The following is a 21666-nucleotide window of genomic DNA, read 5'->3' as shown; positions in this document are numbered from 1 at the left end:
AGGACAGTGCATGCACAGTCCGTGCACTTACCTACCACCAATCACAAATACACTGTTAATGACTAATGAGTAACTAGGGAAGTTAGAGATGCATAGAATGGAGCACCACACCGAACCAGGCAACCTGCTCACAGACCAGCACCTGAAAGGGGCCTCAGCTGTTCAGTGAGATCTCGTGAACTGTCTGTGGCCCTCTACATCCTTACAGATCCCTAACAGTGTACCTCAGGGTTCTGTCCAGAGCCCTCTTCTCCCTCTATACTACTTCACTTGATGATCTCATCAGCTCCCATGAATTTAGTTATTACCTCTATACTAATGATTCTCAAATCTGTCTATCCTGCCCCAATGTCTCTGCTAATCTCCAATCTCACATCTCCAACTGCCTTTCAAACATCTCAAACTGGATGTCCAGTAGACTTCTTAAACTCAATATGTCTAAAATGGAAATCATTACCTTTCCCCCAAAGCCTCCCCACCTCCTACCTTCCTTGTTACTGTAGACGGCAACGTTATCTTCCCAATCCCTCAGGCTCCCAACCTAGGAGTCATCCTGGATTCTTCATTACCTCTCATCCCCCATATGGAAGTTGTTGCCAAGACCTGTCAATTTCACCTTTGCAATATCTCTCCAATGCACCCCCTTTTCTCCTGACATTGCCACTACTTAGGGCAAGTTTCCATCACCTCACACTTGGATTATTGCAATAGTCTGCTGGTGGGGCTGCCTGTCTCAAGACTCTCCACTCCAATATATCTTCCATTCAGCCACTAAAGTGATTTTCCTATGATGCTGCTTTGATCATGTCATACACCACCCCGCTCCTGCCCCCCAACTCAATAAGTCTGAATAGCTTCCTATTGCCTCCAGGAACAAATACAAACTGTTCTATTTTGCATTCAAGGCCCTTCATAACCTAGACCCCTCCTGCCTTTCCAGTCTTTTTACACCTTATTCCTCTAACAGGTGTTAGAGGTCTTTCATTCGATAACCCTGGCCTCCTGGCTCTTCCATGAACAAGACATTCTATCTTTTGGCTCCTGGCATTCTGTCTGGCTGTTCTGCATGTGTCCTGCATGCCTGGAATTCTTTCCCTCCTTCACTCTAACTATCTCCCTGGCTTCCTTTAAGTCCCAATTAAAATCCTACCCCAAACCTTCCCCAACCTCTCTTAATCTTAGTGCCTTCCCACTGTTATTTTCTATTTATCCTGTATATAGCTTGCTTTGTATATATTTGTTTGCATGTTGTCTCCCCATTAGATTTAAAGCTCTTTGAGGGCAAGAACTATCTTCTGCCTCTTTTTGTAGGGCAGCTAGGTGGTACAGTAGATAGAAGGACCTGAATTAAAGGTGGCTTCTGACACTTGCTATGACCCTGGGCAAGTCACTTAACCCTGTTTGCTTCAGTCTCTTCATCTGTAAAATGATATGGAGAAGGAAATGCCAAACCACTCCAATATCTTTGCTGAGAAAACCCCATCTGGAGTCATGAAGAGTCTGACAAGACAGAACAAAAAGAAGTATCCCCAGCACTTATCACAGTGCCTGGCATATAGTAGATACTTAATATAGATTGATTAAACATTCACTTTGCCTAGAGTGCTCTTTCCCAAATCTTTCTGGTGAAATCCTTCCTTTTCTTCAAGACTCACCTAAATGCTCCATATTCCATGCTTTACCTGATCCTCCTTAGATCTCTATCTGCTGAGCTCTTATGGCACTTTATTTCACTCTACTGGTATTTAAAACATTCTTTTTGGTATTATGGGTGTTTTTATACATAACACCAGTTATCCTGCCAGACATGGGGCAACTAGATAGTACAGTGATGAGAGTGTGGGATTTGGATTCAAGAAGATCTGAGACTGAATCCTGCTTCAAACACTTATTAACTGTGTGATATTAGCCAAATCACTTAACCTATATTATCAGTTTCCTCATCTGTAAAATAGTGATATAATAATAGCACCTGCCTTAGAGTTATTGTGAGTATCAAAGAAGATAACAAATGTGAAATGCTTTGCAAAAAACTTGAAGTGTTCTATAAAGGCTAGTTATTTTTGTTATTGTAGCAAACTCTTTGAGGGAAGGGACTGTATCTATTTACCTTTCATCTCCCAAAGTGCCTAGCATATTGTTCTGTTTGTGGTAGGCACTCAATTAATAAGCAATTAGACTGAATAAAACCATAGCATTGTAACTTTAGTTAAGTATGAGAAAGACTTTTCCAAGGTTTGGAGTTATCAAGTACTAGAATGGCCTAGTTGGGAAGGGAAATTGTAGAATATTATTCTCTAGAGGCCTTTTAACATCTAAGATCCTCATCTAAGTTTAAGAATGGTCTTGCCTGAGGCAGGAGAATGAATGAGATGACCTTGACAATTCCTGTCAGTGATTATACTGTTATCTCCCTTTTTGAACTTATCAAAGGAAACCTCTGTCTTGGTAAAGAGACATTGTGGTATACAAAAATTTGTTTAATCTATGAGCTTTAGCAGGGAGCAGTTGATCTAGAGCTGGAAGAGACCTTGGAAGTCATTTAGTACAATACTCTAATTTTATAGGTGAAAGAACCGAGACCCAGAGAAATGGCATGACTCACCTGAGGAGAAGCAGATAAAGTGACAGCCAGGATTTGAACCAAAGTTCTCTGATTCCATATTCAAGACTCTTTCCACCATGTACTAGACAGCATTGTGTCATGCCAAGAGCACTGGCTGAATTACTGGGTTTAAGTTCTGAAAGCTAATACTTACTAGCTCTATATATCCTGAATAAGTCAGTTTCCTCATCTCTAGACATGACTTCAAAGGATTTTTGAGAGAGAGAGAGTAGATTGTAAAACTTAGAGCTCATGTGACTTGTTCAAAGTCATACTAGTACGTGGAAGAAACAGAAATTTATCCCAGGTCCTAGAGTCAAAGGATGTGGGTCCCAATCCTGGCCTTGGGCAAGTTATCTCATTTCTCTGTAAAACCAGGGCTTTGAACTTGATGTTCTGTAAGGTCCCTCCTGACTCTAAATCTCTGGTCTTGTAACTCCAATTCCGGGGCTCTTACCACTTCACCAAAGGATGACTTTTGTCCTTTGTGCTGTGCTTACATTTTCAGACAGGCAGGTAATATGCAACTGAAACCAATATTTTGCCAGGTTCATCAAACACTGCCTGATGATGACCAGTTGTTAGGCCAGTAAACAAACACTGGGAATAAAATAATAGTCCACAAAGACACATCTATTTTTTTCTTCCTGATCCTTGGTGAAGATTGGTGAGTCATGGGGAAGCTATGTTTTCTAGAAAACAATGAAGCAGCTAAGCAAAGACTGGATACACCTAGGTGCAGATTAATGTGACTAATGAATCCCCAGAAGTGATCACATATATTCAAATTCTCATCCTTTGAAGTCATAATTATGTACAATCTGGTCATTTGTTCCAGCCCAATGGAAAAACACAATGCAAAATCAAATAATTCCAACAGTTTAGGGGATTCATTATTCAAACTAATCAGGACCTGGCTGTTTTTCAGTCCTTAACTTCAATTCTTACTGTTCAAGAATGAAAAAATTAGCTGTATACATCTAGTGATCAATTAACAAACATTTATTAAGCATCTGCTATGCATGAGGCACAGTGCTAGTCACTGGAGCTACAAAGACAAAAATTAGCCCACTTGGCCCTCAAAGACCTTACATTCTATTGGGGGAGACAACATGTATTTGTACAAGGTATTCCAAAGGCTTGTGCAATTTTAAGCTTCTTTAATAACTTAAGACTGTACCAAGATATTGGAACACCCTATATGAAAATATACAAAATATAGGGATAGGGAATGAACCTGTGATTTCAGTGGTATAGGGAACTTTGGGATGAAGATACCCTCTCTACAGATGCAAGTTAACCCCCTTCTCTTCAACTTATCATCTTGTAAAGTTGCATAGATTACTGAGAATTTAAATGACTTGCCTAGGGGTTACATAGCCAATATGTGTCAGTTAGGATTTGAACACAGGTCTTTCTAACTCCAAACCAAATGAAGGGAATTTAGGGGTTAGAGAAGGGAAGAATCCGGAAAAGCCTCTTAAAGAAGGTGGCAATTGAGCTGAGCCTTAAAGGAAACCAGGGATTCCAAGACTGCATTATAGGAGAGAAATAAATTCTAAATTTAGAGAATAATTTTATGCAAAAGCATAGAGATAGGAGTTGGAACCTCATATGGAAAGAACTGCAAGAAAGTGAGTTTGGCTAGATTATTTTCAGTTGTACCCAACCCTTCATGACCCCAATTGGAGTTTTCTTGGCAAGATACTAGAGTGGTTTGCCAGTTCCTTCTCTAGCTCATTTTACAGATGAGGAAACTGAGGCAAACAGGTTAAGTGCCCAGGGTCACACAGTTAGTGTATGAGGCTGGATTTGAATTCAGGTCTTCCTCACTCCAGGAAGTTCTGTCTACTGTGCCACCTAGCTGTCCCTGGACTGTAGAGTACATAAAGGGGAGTAATATACCAGTATATATTACTACATGTATAATAATATAGTAATATGTAATAACATAATATGTGTAATAGTATCGCTGTATGTATAATAGTATAATAATGTATAATAAGATCAGAGAGGTAGTCTGGGGCCAGGTTGCAAAAGGCTATCAATGCCAAACAGAGGCATTTACAAAACATTTGTTTTTGATCCTAAATGTAATATGGAACCACTGGAGTTAAGAAGTTCATCTTTTATTCTGACAATGACTCAAGCTTATTCACCCCACCCTATTATTATTTTTTTTAAGCAAGGCTGTGGGATGAAGTGACTTGCCCAGGGTCACACAGCTATTAAGTGTCAAGTGTCTGAGGCCAGATTTGAACTCAGGTCTTCCTTACTCTAGGGCCTGTGCTCTATCCACTGAGCCATTTAGCTGCCCCCATCCTGTATTATTGACTCATTGCCTAGATGGGTTTCCTAGTATAGATAGTCTCTCCCAGTTCTGAGAAGTTGTAACAAAAGGCTATATGTCTCTCCATCTTTTATCTCTGAGCCCCCAGCCAAAGGCAGTGCTCTGTTTATCTCCCTATCTTCTTTGGGATGCTTCCCCTCTCCATTTCCAACTCTCTGCTTCAATCCCAAACTAGCAAATGCCTGTGGTAAATGTTTAAAACAAAGACTAAAAGTTTAAAACCAACAAACTAAAAAGGTAAATAGACTTTCCCTGTACCCAGAAGAAAAAGCTCAGGCTTCCATGAGGGCATCTAATATGGGTTAGGGAAGTTCAGCAACATCACATTTATCAGGACATTCCTTTTGCTTATGTTCAAGCCTATACAATCCTGCTCCTGAAATCCTGGCCACTATTTAGTCTACCTGATGTTTTTACTTTCCTTCTCCCACAGAGTTTCTCAGGTTCTCTTCTTATCCAGTCTTCTGAGCACCTCATTGGGAACAGGGTATCTCTTGGAGTCTGGCTTCCGCCTATATTTATTCAACTGATCTTTGAACCGTTCCAGTGTTTTTTAAGGGTCATTTGAGCTTCAGTTTATCATTACTTAGCTAGTAGTTGCTCTCTTTCTAATTTACTCCAGTGACTTGTTGCACCTCTTTAAAGAACCATCAAGGTGGACTATGCTTTTACAGTTAAGTTTAACAACTCTTTATCCACACTTTTTGGTGATTAGATCCTGACTTTTCAAAGCCCAATTTCTCTGTATTTTTAAGCTAAGATTTTTCTGTTTAATATTGAAAGAACCAGAGAAAGGCCTCCAGTATATTAGGTATATCATCTATAGAAAATTTATAGCTGAAGGGACTTGCATGGGCTTTGAACTGTCCCCATACTGAGGATATAGGGGATCCACTGAAGACCTCAGGTAATGAGCATTTTTATCTTCACCCTTGAACTAGAGGGATAATATTTTTACCAAAAAGAAAAAAAAAAAGGTCTTTTTTCTTCATTTATGTGACAGAGTGGTTACAATGCAGGCCTTCAAGTCAGGAAGACCTGAGTTCCATTTCTGCCTCTGACACTTACTAGGTATGAGATTCTGGGCAAGGCACTTAACCCTCCAGGGTTTCAGGCAATCCTCTATGACTATAAATTACAGAACAACTGTCAGTCTTCCTTGGTTGAAGAAGTTTCCCTACCTAGAGTTTCCTACAAGTCCAGCCCCATCTCCATCAAGTTCCCAAATGTTTTCAATACAGTGTGATATTCTTGTTTCAAAGTCCATTCTCAAAATAGAAGGGAAAATCAACCTACAGGCTTTCTAGAGTTTATATTTTTTCCTGTCATCTTTCTGTGTCCAAGCTGCTTAGTTAAGAAGTATCAAAACTGGGGCAGCTAAGTGGTACAGCAGACAGAGCTCTGGCCTTGGAGTCAGGAGAACCTGAGTTCAAATCCAACCTCAGACACTTGACACTTACTAGCTATGTGACCCTGGGCAAGTCACTTAACCCCAATTGCCTCACCAAAAAGAAAAAAAGTATCAAAACTAGGAGAGTCAGCTGTATTCCCAACATCCTCTTTATCTTAATAAGGTACTCACTTCAAAGTCTCCTAGCAGATTAATGTGTTAACAGTAAAGAATAATAATGAGGGCTTTTTATAATCAGCCTTTACATAGCACTTTGGATCTTAAAGGTATTTTGTTATCAATATTTAGATGGACAAAGCCTCAGACAAACAGCTCTGCTCTGCTCTTTATCATGCTTCACATTAGAGATACTGCCTTCTTTGGGTCCTGGAAGCTTCATCGAAATGTTCTTTTAGGAGGAGTTGTTTGCTCCTGAGTTACCTTTCCAGCATTGACTGGAGAACAGGCAGTACTTCCAAATATGATTTAAGAAGAGTTCGTCCTATGTAAAGTACACTCAGGTTCACAATAACGCCTTTGCTCTGACAACATGTAAGATAGCTCTGCTAAAGCAATGTTAAAGAGTAGGATTTCCTGTTCTTAAAGATAGTTTCAACTACCACAGTTTCATTAATACACCTCTATTGAAATAACAAGATGAGGTAGAGGGTACAGAGGGGAAGAGGTGGATTTATCTATTCATATAACAAAGCACTTGTTATATACAATGCTCTATGCAAAATACTGGGCAGATACAAGAACCAACAAAATATGGTTTTTATCCTCAAGAAATTCATAATCCAGGAGAAGATAAGATATGGACAAAAAAAAGCCCCAAATACACATTAGAATGTGACAAGTCTATAAGAATATGAAGTATCATGTGATCAGATAAAGAAATATTTTACTTCAAGGGAGATCAGGGAAATATTCTCAGTATTTCAGCTCAGCTTTAAATAATGGTTAAATGGAGGTGGGTATGTGGAAAAGGTATTACAGGGATAGGAAACCAATATGAACAAAATAAGAAGTGGGAAAGCATGGGATGTGTTTGGGGGGCAGCAAGTAGTTGAAGGGATAGCATAAGAATATGAGAATGAAGTGAGATTGGCCTGAAAAGGTAAGTTGAGGCCAGACTGGATTTTTTTTAATAGTAAGTGCAGGACTTCATCTTGATCCCTATTAAATGGGCTATATAGTGTAGTAAAAAGAGTACAAATCTTGGAATTAAGAAAAATTTAGGTTTGAATCTTGCTTAGACTTAAGCTATATTTCCATGAGCTAGCCATTTAAGCTCTCTTAAGAAGCAACATTGTATGGTGGAAAGAGGACTGGATCTGGAATGACAGATTCAAATTGTTTCTCTGTCACTCACCTTGTGACTTTGGGCAAGTAATTTAACCTCTGTGGGAATGTGTTTCCTCATCTTTAAAATTAAAAGGTTGACAAGAACTCTAAAGGGGCAACTGGGTGGCACAATGGATAGAGCACTAGTCCTGGAGTCAGGAGGACCTGAGTTCAAATGCGGCTCAGACACATAACACTCACTAGCTATGTGATGCTGGGCAAGTCACTTGACCCCAGTTACCTCAGAAAACAAACAAGCAAACAAAAAAAGACAAAATCTCTAAGGTCCTTTTCAGCTTTAATATATAACACTATGAACCTTTCTACCTCAGGCTTCTTATTTGTAAAATAATGATAATAGTTGTGTTATGACCCAAGAAGGTTGTTGGGAGGATTAAGTGAGAATGTATATAACCACAAAGCACTATGCAAATGTCAGCAGTTATTATTCATTATATCTCTGTAGATTGATTTTAATGTTTCTAATGTGAATTTAATTTACATGACAGCTAGGTAGCATAGATAATGGAGTGCTAGGAGACCTCAGTTGGAATGCTTGCCTCACATGCTTCCTAGCTTTGTGACCCTGGGCAAGTCACTCATCCTCTTTCAGCCTCCATTTCCTTATCTGTAAAATGGGATCATAATAGCAACTGTCTCTTAGGGTTGTTATGAGGATCAAATGAAACATTTATACATATTGTAAATCTTAAAGGCCTGTTTAAATGTTGGCTATTATTATATGTATCTAGACTGGGCCTGAAGGTGACCAATGATGGATATATAACACTCAGATTCCTCTTTTACCCTATTGTCTTTTACTTCAAAATTCGCCTCCAGGAATCTCCCAATTGACTCCAGCTGATTCTATTCAGCTAAGTATTTCTACTGAAACAACTGAATCATATCTTTTGGTTTTTTATTGAATGAGTGAATGTGAATAAAAATGTGGGTATCAGAATGATCACACATCAAAGACTGCATATTATTAATGTTCTTCTTCTAAATTTCCATAAACCTTCTGGCATATGTTTAAGTTGATGCATTTTTAAAAAATAGTGTTAATATTAGGAGCTAACCTTGGAAAGCTTTCAAAAACAAAGCCAAATTTATTCTCAATATGTAGAAATGGAAGTAGGTTTTATTTTATTAGCATTTGCTTCTTCCTTTGACAAACATTTATTAAGTACCTACCGTAAACAGAACTCTGTACCAAGCAAATGGGGAAAGAGGGGTTTAGGTAAGATACTATTGCTATCTTCATAAAGCTTACATCCTAGCAGGTGATAAGATGCACCAAGACTGATATCCATTATATCCAGAACTCTATAATAAGTATGGTAGAGACATACAAAGTGCTATTTAAGGTCTAAGGGGAAGGTCATATTTGACTGGAGAAAGGGTGGGAGATATCTGAGAAAGTTTCAGGGATTGAGTGGTATATTTCAATTGTATTTCAAAAGACTGAGTAGAAATTCAATTCAGGGAAAGGCATTCAAGGCATGAAGAACAGCTTGAGCAAAGACAGGGAAGTAGGAACTTCCTCATATACATGTGTGTGTGTGTGTGTGTATATATATATATATATATATATATATATATATATATATATATATATATATATATATACACACATATATATGCATATATATGTGGTGTGTATGTATGTGTATATTTATAGTGTGTATATGTGGTATATATACCACAGATCACATATATATGTATACACATATATCTCCATGTGGCATATGTATACACACACAGATATATGTGTGTATATGTGTATAGGAATACCTTATCTTATTGCTCTTTACTTTATTCTGCTTTGCGGATATTGAGTTTTTTACAAACTGAAGGCTTGTGTAACCTGTGTTGATAAGTCTATCAGTGCCATTTTTCTGACAGCATGTGCTCACATCATGTCTCTGTATCACATTTTGGTAATTTTCACAATATTTCAAATGTATTCATTTTTGTTGTATCTGTTATGGTGATCTGTGTTCAGTGATTTTTGATGTTATTGTATTTGTATTGTAATTGTTTCAGGGTTCCAGAAATTGTGCCCATATAAGACAGTAAACTTAATTGATAAATGTGTGTGTTGTGACTGTTCCACCAACCAGCCATTCTCCTGTCTCCCTCCTTCTCCTTGGGCTTCCCTATTTCCTGAAACATGACGATATTGAAATTAGGCCAATTAATAACCCTACAATGGCCTCTAAGTGCTCAAGTGAAGAATCAATTGATGTGGTAAATTTCTGTTTTCTTATTTTAAGAAATTGTTACAGTCACCCCAACCTTCAGCAACCCCCACCCTGATCAGTCAGCAGCCATCAGCATCGAGGCAAGACTATCCACGAGCAAAAAGACTATGACTCCCTGAAGGCTCAGATGATGGTTAGCATTTTTAGCAATAAGGTATTTTTAAATTAAGGTATGTACATTGTTTTTTTAGATATAATTTTATGGCACACTTAATAGGCCATTACAATATAGTGTAAACATAATTTGTATATGCACTGGGAAACAAGTTCATGTGACTCTTTATTGTGATATTCACTTTATTACAGTGGTCTGGAACTGAAACCCTAGTATCTCTGAGGTATACATGTATATATACCCATAATATATATAGCATGTTTTATATATCTATATGTGTATATTTATGTTATATATCGTGTATATATAGAAATACACACATACATACATATATGTATGTATATCCAATGAGAGAAAGCTGAGGACCATTCTGCTGCCTAATAAATTTCTCTTAGTTACAAGGCTGATGACTCCAAAAGATGCAGGAAGCACCATATGAAACCTCAAATTAGATGATACCTGCTCATAGGAATAGAAGAAGATGACAGACACAAACCAAAAGAAATATGCCTGGGCAAATAGAATCAGCTGAAGCCAATCAGAGTGTTCCTGGAGGTGGATTTTGAAGTCAAATACATCTGGGAATTATATCCTTCATTGGTCACCTTCAAGCCCCATCTACTTTTCCAATACTTCAGGTAAGGATGATAAAATAACTGATTTGAGGATGTGAGATTTAGACCAAGTTTTCCCAGAGGGAGCATATGAAGTTGCTACAGGCAAATGGCATATTTTGAAATATAGAAAGACAAGGTTTGTTGGGATAAAATGAATGGGAGGAATAGGACCAAAATGGGCTGGGGTCAGGTGGTGAAGGACCCTAAAAAAACTTTTAAAGACAAGCATAAATGCACTGAAGTCAACACAATGGTCACATAGTAATGAAGCAGTGGCTCCAAGTAGCCAGTGTCAACTTATTACCTCTAGGATAAAATATAAAATGTTTGTTGTGCCAGCTATTGAAAGCCCTACATAATATGGCTCCTACCTCCTTTTCCCATCTCATATCTCATTTCATATACCCCCCTTTCACTTACTCTGCATTCAGGTCAAACGTACTGGCTGGCTATTCCTCTGCACACAAAGCTCCACCTCTCATGTCTGCGCCTTGAATAAGCTGTTCCCTTTAATGGGAATGGACTCTCACCTTAACTCCCCCTCCCTCCCCCTTCCAGAAGCCTTGACTTCTCCTAAGACACAGATCAAGAGTCGTCACCTTCTGCATGAGGCCTTTCCTCATCCCTTTCATTAGTAGCACTCTCTCTCTCTGGACAATGCTTCATATTATTTTGTATTGGCTTATTTATGTACATGTCATATTTTCCCATCCCTTAAGTAGAATATAAGACCCTTAAGTATAATCACTATTTAGCTTGCTTCTTGGTATGTTCTCAGATAGATCTCTGAACTTGGAGTCAGAAGATCAGAGTTCAAATCCAGTCTCAGAAACTTATCAGCTTTGTGTCTGTGGGCAAGTCACCCTGCCTCAGTTTCCTCATCTGTAAAATGGGGATAGTAACAGCACCTGCCTCCCAGAGTTGTTGTGAAGATTAAATGACCTAATATTTATTTGTAAAATTTTTTCAAATCATGAAGTGTTATATAAATGCTAGCTCTCATTATTATTATTAACGCAGTAGGGACTTAATAAATATTTATTGAATAGAGACACAACAGAAGTGGTAGAAAGGACCTTGGATTCAGAAACAGGAGATTTTTGTTTATGTCTCAGCTCTGATATTCAGCTGCTCTGCGGAAGCTACAGCAGTTCTCTGGGCCTGTTTGCTGCTCTGTCAAACGAAGAGATTGTACTAGATCATTTCTATGATTTCTTCTGCTAAAATCCTGCAAATGTGGTTCCTAGCTTCAAGGAACTCACAGTCTTTTTGAAATGACCAAAAACTTTTCAAGAAGCAACCAAAGCACACTTTTTACAAAGCAATATGTGAAAGAGTAATTCATGTGTGATATACACTAATAATAACTCACAACTACACAAAGCTTTAAGGTTCACTTTAAGTGTTTTCCTCCCAACAATTGAATGGCAGATATAGAATTGTTTTGTCTTTTGGTTTGATATTGTAATTTAATTCATTGTAAGAAATTCCTGGTGAAAAAACTCCTACCAATGCAGATGGGCAGCTGTTCCACAGTGTTAGCACATAGCCTGACTCCCTGAGACCCAGGGGTCACATAGTCAATGTGTCAGTGTTTGAGCTGAGTCTCCCTGACTCTAAAAGTAGCATCTATCCATTATGCCAGGATGCTTTGCCGCAATGCAAGTATTATTACTCCATTTTGTCACTGAGGAAATTAAGGTTCCTCAGGATGAAGTCACTTGCTCATTGTCTTATACTAATTAAGTAAAAGAGTGCCTTTCTTCTGATGTTATCTCCAATTTATCTTATTTGTACAAAGTTGTTTGCATGTTGTCTCCTTGAGAACAGGGACTAGTTTTTGCCTTTCTTTGTATCCTCAATACTCAGCACAGTGTATTAGCACATAGTAGATGCTTAATAATTTGCTAACTGATTTAGTGTAATTGCATGGGGAAGAGTTAACAGAGGAGTGAACAGAACCAGACAGCCTTGTTGAGTGCAATGAGTTTTGAATTGGCTTTTTGAAGTAGGCAAAGGACTGGCAGAGCAGAGAGGGGAGAGATGGGTCCAGAATTGATGGCCTATGCCAATATACAGAGGCAGGAACAGAGCAAGCTGTTTCGTGGAGGGAGGCAAATAGATTCTCTTGACTGAATCAGATGGTCTTTGTAAGGTGGGCAATCATAAGAACTTCGACTGGAGCAGGAGGTCTGTTGTTGGAAAGCCTTGAAAGGCTGTTCAGTCTAAGGATTATACCATAGGACAGAAAATAACCAGCCACTTCTTGTAGAATTATAGAATTTTGACTGAGAAGAGAGCTTGGAGATCATCTATTCCTCTAGAACAGGCCTGCACAACCTGTGGCCATTGGGTCACTTAAGGTCCTTGGGCCACTTGCAGCATGCCAAAGGATTTTGGGCAGCCCTGAGAAATGTGGAGCAAACTTTTTTTTGTATGTTGACTGGTTTAGAGGGGGAAAATGTTTAAGAAATGTCATTCTTTCAATAGTACATATGGAGGATCAGAATAGGTAGAACTGGGGACAGAAAGCGGAAGAAACATCCAGGAGCTAGGCATGGTAGTGTACACTGGTAATCCTTGCTGCTGGAGGAGGCGGAAGGTGGTGGGTTGCTTAAGCCCTAGAGTTCTAATCTTCAGCAGGGCTAAAGCTGATCTGGTGTCTGCACTAAGCAGCACCAATATGGTGAGCCCCTAAAGGGGCAGAAGGCCACTAGGCTGCCGAAGGAGTCAGGCAAATCCAGATGGCAGAAACAAAGCAGGTGAAAGCTTCTTGCTGATCAGAATTGGGATTGGACCCGTGAGTGCTGGTGCACTTTAAGCCTAGATGAAATAAGGAGATCTTGTCTCCTACAGAAAGAAAAAAAGAAAGGAAGGAAGGAAGGAAGGAAGGAAGGAAGGAAGGAAGAAAGAAAGAAAGAAAGAAAGAAAGAAAGAAAGAAAGAAAGAAAGAAAGAAAGAAAGAAAGAAAGAAAGAAAGAAAGAAAGAAGAAAAAGAAAAAAAAAGAAGAAAAGAGGGGAAGAGAAAAGCTTCCAGGAATAAATATTTCATTTTTTTTGTTTCATTTTGGTGTTTTTGGCTAGGCAATGGGGTTAAGTGACTTGCCCAGGGTCACACAGCTAGTAAGTGTTATGTGTCTGAGTCTGGATTTGAATTCAGGTCCTCCTGAATCCAGGGCCAGTGCTCTATCCACTGCACCACCTAGCTGCCCCCAGGAATAAATATTTTAAAAGAAATATAAATGTTGTATACAAAAATATTTATGGCAGCTCTTTTTGTGGTAGCAAAGAATTAGAAATTGAGGGGATGCCCATCAATTGGGGAATGGCTGAACAAGTTGTATATAAATGTAATGGAATACTATTGTTTCATAAGAAATGGTGAGCAGGCAGACTTTAGAAAAACCTGGAAAGACTTGCATGAACTGATGCTGATTGAAGTAAGCAGAACCAGGAGAACACTGTACACAGTAACAGCAACATTGTTCGATGACCAACTTTGTTAGACTTAACTCTTCAGAGCAATGTAACGATCTAAGACAATTCCAAAAGACTTATGATAGAAGACGCCATCCGCATCCAGAGAAAGAACTATGAAGTCTGAATGCAGATTGAAGCATACTGTTGTCTTTTTCTTTTGTTGTTTTTTGTTTCTCATGGTTTTTCCCTTTTGTTCTGATTCTTCTTTTACAACATGACTAATGTGGAAATATGTTTAATACAATCATACATGTATAGCCCATGTCATATTGCATGTCATCTTGGGGAAGGGGGAGTGGAGGGAGAGGGAAAAATTTAGAACTCAAAATCTTATGAAAGTACATGTTAAAAACTAAAAATAAATTTTAAAAAAGAGAAACATAAATACTGGAGGGATTATGGAAAGGAAGACACATTAAACACTGTTGGTGGAACTATGAATTGATTCAGCCCTTCCAGTAAACAATGAGAAATTATTTGAGAAAAATCCCTAAATTATTCATATCCTGTAATCTCATTACTGGATGTATACCCTTAGGAGGTCAAATACAGAAACCTTCCAAAATGTTTATAGCAGCACTTTTTGTTGTAGAAAAGAAAAGAAAAGAAAAGAAAAAGAAGAAAGAAAGAAAAAAGGAAAGAACAAAAGTGATTATAAATTGGAGTTTGGCTTAATAAATTATGACATATGATTTTTAGTAGAGTATTGTAGTGCTATAAGAAGCAATAGAACTGAAGCATTCAGAAAAATATAGAAAGCATATGAGCTAAAGTGAAGAAAACAGACACAATAACACAATATACATGACTACAATAATACACGTGAAAATGCCATTAAATAATAGCCAAGCTCAGATGAAATGTGAAGACCAGTCTTGTTCCCCAAGGCCAGATGATGAAATAGTCTTAATACCAAAAGGAGAAGAATTGAGGTAGTGGAATGTTGCCCATGCTGTCAGGCTGGTTGTTTTGTCATTTATGTTAACTGCTTTTCTTTGTTGTCGGGGAAGTTTCAATAGGGGCAGAGTTATATTAGGAAATTACTATGGTGTAAAATAGAAACAAGAGACATCAATAAGACTTTTTTTGTTTTTTATAGAGACAGGAAGCTATTCCAATAATAGCACAGGCACATGAGGATGAAACCCTTGATCAGAGGAGAGGTAGAGGAGGGAAGGAAGGTGCAGGTTAGTGACTGATTAGGTATTGTGGGGATCCAAAGAGAGGCATCCACCAGTTAATCATCAGACTTCTGCAAACAATTATTAAGCACTTGCTATGTGCTAGGTGCCCTGCTAAATACTAAGGGTTCAAAAGGAGGCAAGAGACAGTCCCAGCTCTCAAGGATCTTACAATCTAAAAGGGGGGAGACAACATGCAAACAAATATATACCAACAAGATTTATACAAGACAAATATGAGATAATTAACAGAGGGAAGGCACTAGAACTAAGAGGGGTTAGGGAAGGCTTCCAGTAAAAGACAAGATTTAAGTTGGGCCTTAAAGGAAGCCAAGAGGGGTCACTAGGTGGAGTAGAGGGAGAGTACTCCAGGTATGAGGGACAGCCAGAGAAAATGCAAGAAAAGAGAGAAACACAAGAAAAGAAATAAGGAAATGACTTTCTGCTTGTGGGAGTAGTGAACTATGGTGGTGGTGCCTACTGACAACAAGGGTTGCCTGTTTTCCCAGGAAAGTAGACATGGTGACCTCATTATGTAAGGCAATTTTCAGCTTTTCTTACAACCAAATGGAGATGTCAGCAATTAGATTACTGGACTAGGGGCAAGAAAATTTTTTTCTGTTGAGGAGAAGGAACAGCAGAGAGAGGTTTTTGAGGGCTACACTGGGAGTTAGGAGACCAGGGTTTGAGGCCTGGTCAAGTCACTCACCTCTGAACTTGTTTCCTCATTTGTAAAGGAGTTGGTATGACTAGATGACTTACTTCTAAATTTGATTCTAGATACTTAGCATTCTGTGAGTCTTTAAGAAAAGGTGGTGGTGGGGAAGTTCACAAGACCAAGCACCACTGACTTTACCCCTTCCTGAATCTGGGCAAGTGTAATTGTACTTACTAATGAGGGTGATTCAGCTTGCTGCCCCCAAGTAGAGTTGTGATATTTAACTAATTACTATTTGTAGGACACTTTAAAATGACAAAGAGCTATGTAAACATATGTTGATGTTCTTCCTTTGAGGTGGCTTTCCTAGAGGCCCTTTAAAGAATGTGTGGTGGAGAAGGATCAGATAGAAACTGAAGGTCAGCTCTGGGAGAAAAGAAGATTCACAGGATCCTAAGACTTAGAGCTAGAAAGCACCCTAGAGAACATTTCGTCTAATCCTCTTATTTAACAGAGGAGGAAAATAAGGCTCAGAAAAGTGAAGGGATGCTTTTGGGGGGGGGTTGGGGGGTTGGGGGGTGGGGAGGATTGTTTTGTGGAATTGAAAACAGAGCAGCAGATGTAGAGTGGAGTGAGCCAGAAAGTGTTTTTTTTTTTCCTGTCCTTAATAAAGGAAGGCACTGGGAGGAGTCTGGTACTCCACCCTCCCCACCTTCCTATTAGGTGGGAGAGGAGGCTGAAGGAAGTGGTATCAATACAGGTTTGAGTTAGCAGCCTGGTGATAAGATTAGAGGTGGTAAATTTAACCTGGGAGATATGTCTGATTCCATGGAACTGAAACCAGACAAAGCAAAATTTCAGGGTCTTTCATTCTAAAGCTTGTACTCCTTCCACTAAAGTATGTTTTCTCAGTTGTTAGCACATGGTTATGCTTTGTATTTGTATCTGTGTACATCTTGTATTCTCTGAGTAGAAAGGAATCTCTTTGAGGGCAGGAACTATTTTGTTTCCTTTGAGCTTGTATCTCCAGGGCTTAATGCAATTCCTGGAGCATAGTAAGTGCTTAACCTTATTTTTTCCCCTTTAATTCTTACTAAAGCATGTAGAAAAATTGGGAAACCTTCAAAAAAAGCAAAATATAAAGAATTTGGGCATGTTCCATGTGGATCTCCAGGTGGCAGAAGCAATTTGATGGCTCAGTGGATTGAGCGCTGGGCCTAGAGGCAGGAAGTCTCATCTTTCTGAGTTCAAATGTGGCCTCAGACACTTAATAGCTGTGTGACCCTGGGCAAGTCACTTAATCCTATTTATCTCAGGTTTCCTCATCAGTAAAATGAGCTGGAGAAGGAACCGGTAATCTACTTCAGTATCTTTGCTTAAAAAAACAGAAAACCCATGACTGTGTGTGGGACAGTGACCACCGAAATCAAGTTTGGAGTCTGAATCAGAGATCAGAAGAGGTCTTTATTCTTTCTCATGAGAAAGGGCACAGGCCTTGTTGCTCAAGCAGCAGCAGCCAGGAAGTGTACCTACTAGCTGTGAGGAGAAAAGTCTTATAGCCCTAACTCATGCCCCCTCCTACTCTCTTACCTCTTTCCCCCATTGGCTGGATACTCAAGGCGTACAATCTAAACTCAGCAACTAATACCCAATAGAAGCAAACATACCCATATTTGGGAACTAGATGTATGCCTGTGCCAGGGAGTGGGAGCAACCAGGAACTGCCCGTGCTGACGGATTCTTGAGAAAGGGGAAACACAACTCAGGGCTTTCTAGAAAAGTATAACTTAGGCCTGAGGGAATTGCACTTTAGGCCATCTCTTACAACTGAAAACCAACAAATACAGTATTTGTTGTATTGAACTTGTATGTGTAAAGCAAAGAAGAAGGAAAGGTGATAGTTACAATATCTATATTAATATCGATTATATTTGATTGAGCACTGAGGGTTAGGAAAGACAAATAAAAAGGGTCAAATAAGACAATATCTCTACCTTGAGGGGCTATATAGCAAGCCTAGTTCTGGGACTGAGGGCCAGATCTTACTCTCTGCATTCACCTGAGAGCTGGAGTGCTCAGCCAGTTCCAGGGGAGGTGCCCCTGTAGTAAGTCAGGAGTCCCCCAACCACCCTGGTTACATATATGCACTCTGTATCTGCATTCAGTTCCTTCTCCCTACTTTATCATGGCTTGGAGGTGAAACTGTCTTAGAAACTGTCAACAGAGTACAAACATCCCTAGGTTGTATGAACTAGGTGACAGAAGCATTCATAGACTCAGTTAAGTAGATGATCAAGCACTACCCAAGAGAGAGACTAGGAAATAAGCAGAAGGCATATTTATTCATGTATCCAGCAAAAATTCATCAGAGATGACTCTGCTAGGCGCTAGAGGAGCTTCCAAGACTTGGCTGCTTCTGTGCAGTGACTGCTACAGAAGAGAGTGATTACCACTGCCCTCTGAAGGCAAGGACTGTGTCTTCATTCAGACAGTCAACTCACATAAGTGCCTTCAGAATGCTGGGAGCTGTGTCAGGAGCTGGAGGAAATACCAAGGTCATTAAGAGTGGGTTCATATCCTGTGAGTTCATAACTTAATTCAGCAGGGCCTTGAATGAATGAAAAGCATTTCTTAAACACTTACACTGTACAAAGCATGGTGTTGAGTGCTAGAAATAGAAATAGAAAAGGGAAATGAGTCTTGTTCTTAAGTAGCTCATGTTTTAATAAGGGGAGAGAACACATTATGAGGTTTAAGCTAAGTCAGATTGAAAGGACCAATGATCCTTAGGGCACAACAGCAAAAAAGATAGTAAGGTATCTTCTTTAATGTTGTCTTCATAATAAAGTCATTTTGGTTTCTGATGTTGACCCATTTGACAATGTCAAGGACTTTGGTGGCAGTCAATCACTTTCTTTCCAGGATCTTCTTCAATAGCTATGACTGCAGTGGAGGGTGAAGGGGGGGTGAGGGTGGAGTTGGGAGGAGATTACTTACTGTAGCACCTCTGGAGGCAGTTGCCAGGACACTATCGCAAGTATTGCTCCTCTGCTTGATGTTTATGGAGCCAGGCTGGTAGTAGAGTTGACGGAAGAGGAGGAATTGTTGTTCCTGGGACTCTTAGGCTTACCTGCCTATTAATGGCATTTGTTGGACAGTTGATGTTGATGGGATTGGGATCCTTTCCACTAGAATCACTTCCCTCAATGATAGCTATAAGGTCCTGACTAGAAACAGGACAAATGGTCTGGGAGCAAGGCTTTTTAGTTCCCAGGGATCATGGATCTAGGGCCTAGGCTGACTCCCCAGAGATCCTAGGGGATATTGTAATCAAAGTAGTGGTGGTGATGGGGATGGGATCTGAACTCCTAAAAGGAGAAGACCATGTCTTTGGGATCTGGACCCCAAAAAGGACTTTCCCACATGGTCAAGTCTCTGGAGTTCACCTGAGGCTATAACCCTCTCAACTGACCTTTCATTGTAGCTTATACCCAATATCCCAATACTGTTACCTCTCAATCCTCCTCGGGACCCGCCCCCCCCCAGCCACTTTCCACCCTTAATCCTATCTAGACTCCATTCTCCCTTGGCCATGTGGTCCAGGTCCCCTGGTGTTCTCTGTTACCTACCAATCACCCCAGACACTTCTAGATTCCTCCCACAGTCTTTCTTACGTATAAGATCCATTTTGGCCTCCATTAAGGGGCTCAGATTCTTAAAATCTAGCCAATAGCACAGATTCACTAGGAATCTTGCTCACCCCAATCAGTGTTCTAATAAACCTTGTTTTAGGCTGAAAGAAAGGTTGGATCAAATTCATTTGGGCAGGACCCGTGTGTCACTGTTTTGGGGTCCCAGAACCCCTAAACCTCAATGGTAGTGGTTTGACTTTCCTGGGCCATGCTTCCTCTGATATCTCCCTCCAGACTCTAGCTCTTTCCACTAAGCTGACTTGCTTTGCTTTGATAGTGCCCATAATCACAGTGTGAGATGTGAAGAAATTTTTCCCATTAGAGAATACTTGGGCTCCAAATGGAAGTGTGCTCCCCTACATACATGTACTTCAGTAAATCAAATTGTTTTGTTCCCCATAATTCTATTTTCATTACAGTGCCCCAAAAATTCCCGTTCATATTCTTCTCTAGCTCAAACTTTCTTTTTATTGATTCCAGTGGGGTGCAGAACAGGTAGTGGCAATAATAAGGAAAAGTCAAGGGGAATTAGAGACCCCATAGTGTTAAGAGACTTCTTTGCCACCCAGGAAAAATCACTTAAACTTCCGTGACAATTGCTTATGTCTAATTGATGACTGAGACCAGCCTCAATAAACCATATTGAATGAGAGAGACAAGGAGGAAGGAAAAGAAAAAATGAGTAAGGAGAAACAGGAGTGGGCTTGAATCCTGGCTACTGCTAAATTAGCTTCATAATCTATAGTAAATTGCTTAACTTTAATAGGGCTCAGTTTCCTAATCTGTAAAACTATCACTATGTGTCACACAGGGTCAGACACTGGAGATTCAAAGACATTTTTTAAAAAAAGTTCCTGATCTCATGGAGCTTGTATTATAAAGATATGCGATTCTTTAATGTGATTTGTAGGAGTTGATTAAAACTGTTGAAACAAAATAGAATCTCTTCTATTTTGAGGAAAGGTAGAAACTTTATTAGAAAATTTTATCATTTTAATGGATCTGTGATCTCATTGATGCAAATACTCCCCTTTACCCAGATTGAAACCCATCCATACCTTCTCATACTGTGCAACTATAGCCCACATTCTTCTATAAATATTTCAAAGACACTCCACCCAACTACCTAAAGGACTTTCCTCTAAATCAAGGATTCTTACACTTTGTCATATCATGGATTCCTTTGACAATCTAGTGAAAGCCTATGGGCTCCTCAAAAGAATATTTTAACATGTATTAAACAAAATACATAGGATTACAATGGAAACAAAAAGCTAGTGAAATAAAGATATACATTTTTTCTCATCTAAGTTCATGGATCCCCAAAATCTAGTCTCCTCCTGCTCTAGATTTCTTGGTATTACTTTGCTATCAATGGAGCTCACTGACTATCTTTCTGTTGTACCTCATTCTTGTAACATGATGGACCTAACTCCTTTTCCAAGAACAAATCTCCTGGACAGTCATCACTGGTAATATGTAATTGAGCAATGGTATCAAACTCAACTAGAGCCTGCTCCCTCCAGGCCCAAATTGACTCAGAAAATCTCAAATTCATATTATCTGTGTTCTATTTGTTTTTATTTATTTTATTAAACATTTCTCAGTTACATTTTAATCTGGTTCTCTCTGCACTCGGGAGTTTTCAGTTTTGCCGACCATAAACTGCAAATTAGACACCTCTGTTGTAGCCTGTTCCATGTGCCCCCTCTATCTCTCCACTGACCTTTGGATGATTTGCAATGTTGACTCCTTAGTGATATGGTTTTCTATGATTTGCAGCTATATGACATCACTGGAAGAACATGGATATCAAAAGTCAGAGACTCATAGTTTAAAAGAAAAAAAGATCTCCTTCTAGGTCAAATCACACAGTGATCCATGTCACTTGAATTTTCACCAACGCTGCTTTTTTTTATATGAGTTTATGATGAAAGTCCTTCTGAAACAAGAATGTGGTGACAAAT

At 39.3% G+C, this 21666-nt stretch overlaps 1 long non-coding RNA gene across 3 annotated transcripts in view; it reads left to right on the top strand.

Annotated features, from left to right (window-relative positions):
• Window positions 1-21666, top strand: part of LOC144458215 (uncharacterized) — a 66819-nt gene that overhangs the window by 16920 nt on the left and 28233 nt on the right. For all 3 annotated transcript variants that reach the window (XR_013487795.1, XR_013487794.1, XR_013487793.1), the window contains exons 2-3: window positions 9969-10126; window positions 10467-10709. This is a non-coding gene — a long non-coding RNA (uncharacterized LOC144458215). The remainder of the gene's footprint in view (window positions 1-9968; window positions 10127-10466; window positions 10710-21666) is intronic.

The sequence above is a fragment of the Phascolarctos cinereus genome, unplaced genomic scaffold (genome assembly GCF_003287225.1).
Source record: "Phascolarctos cinereus isolate Bilbo 61053 unplaced genomic scaffold, phaCin_HiC Scaffold_726;HRSCAF=1367, whole genome shotgun sequence".
NCBI lineage: Eukaryota > Metazoa > Chordata > Mammalia > Diprotodontia > Phascolarctidae > Phascolarctos > Phascolarctos cinereus.
Note: the sequence above shows the minus strand (reverse complement) of the source record. Positions and strands in the feature narration are given on the sequence as shown.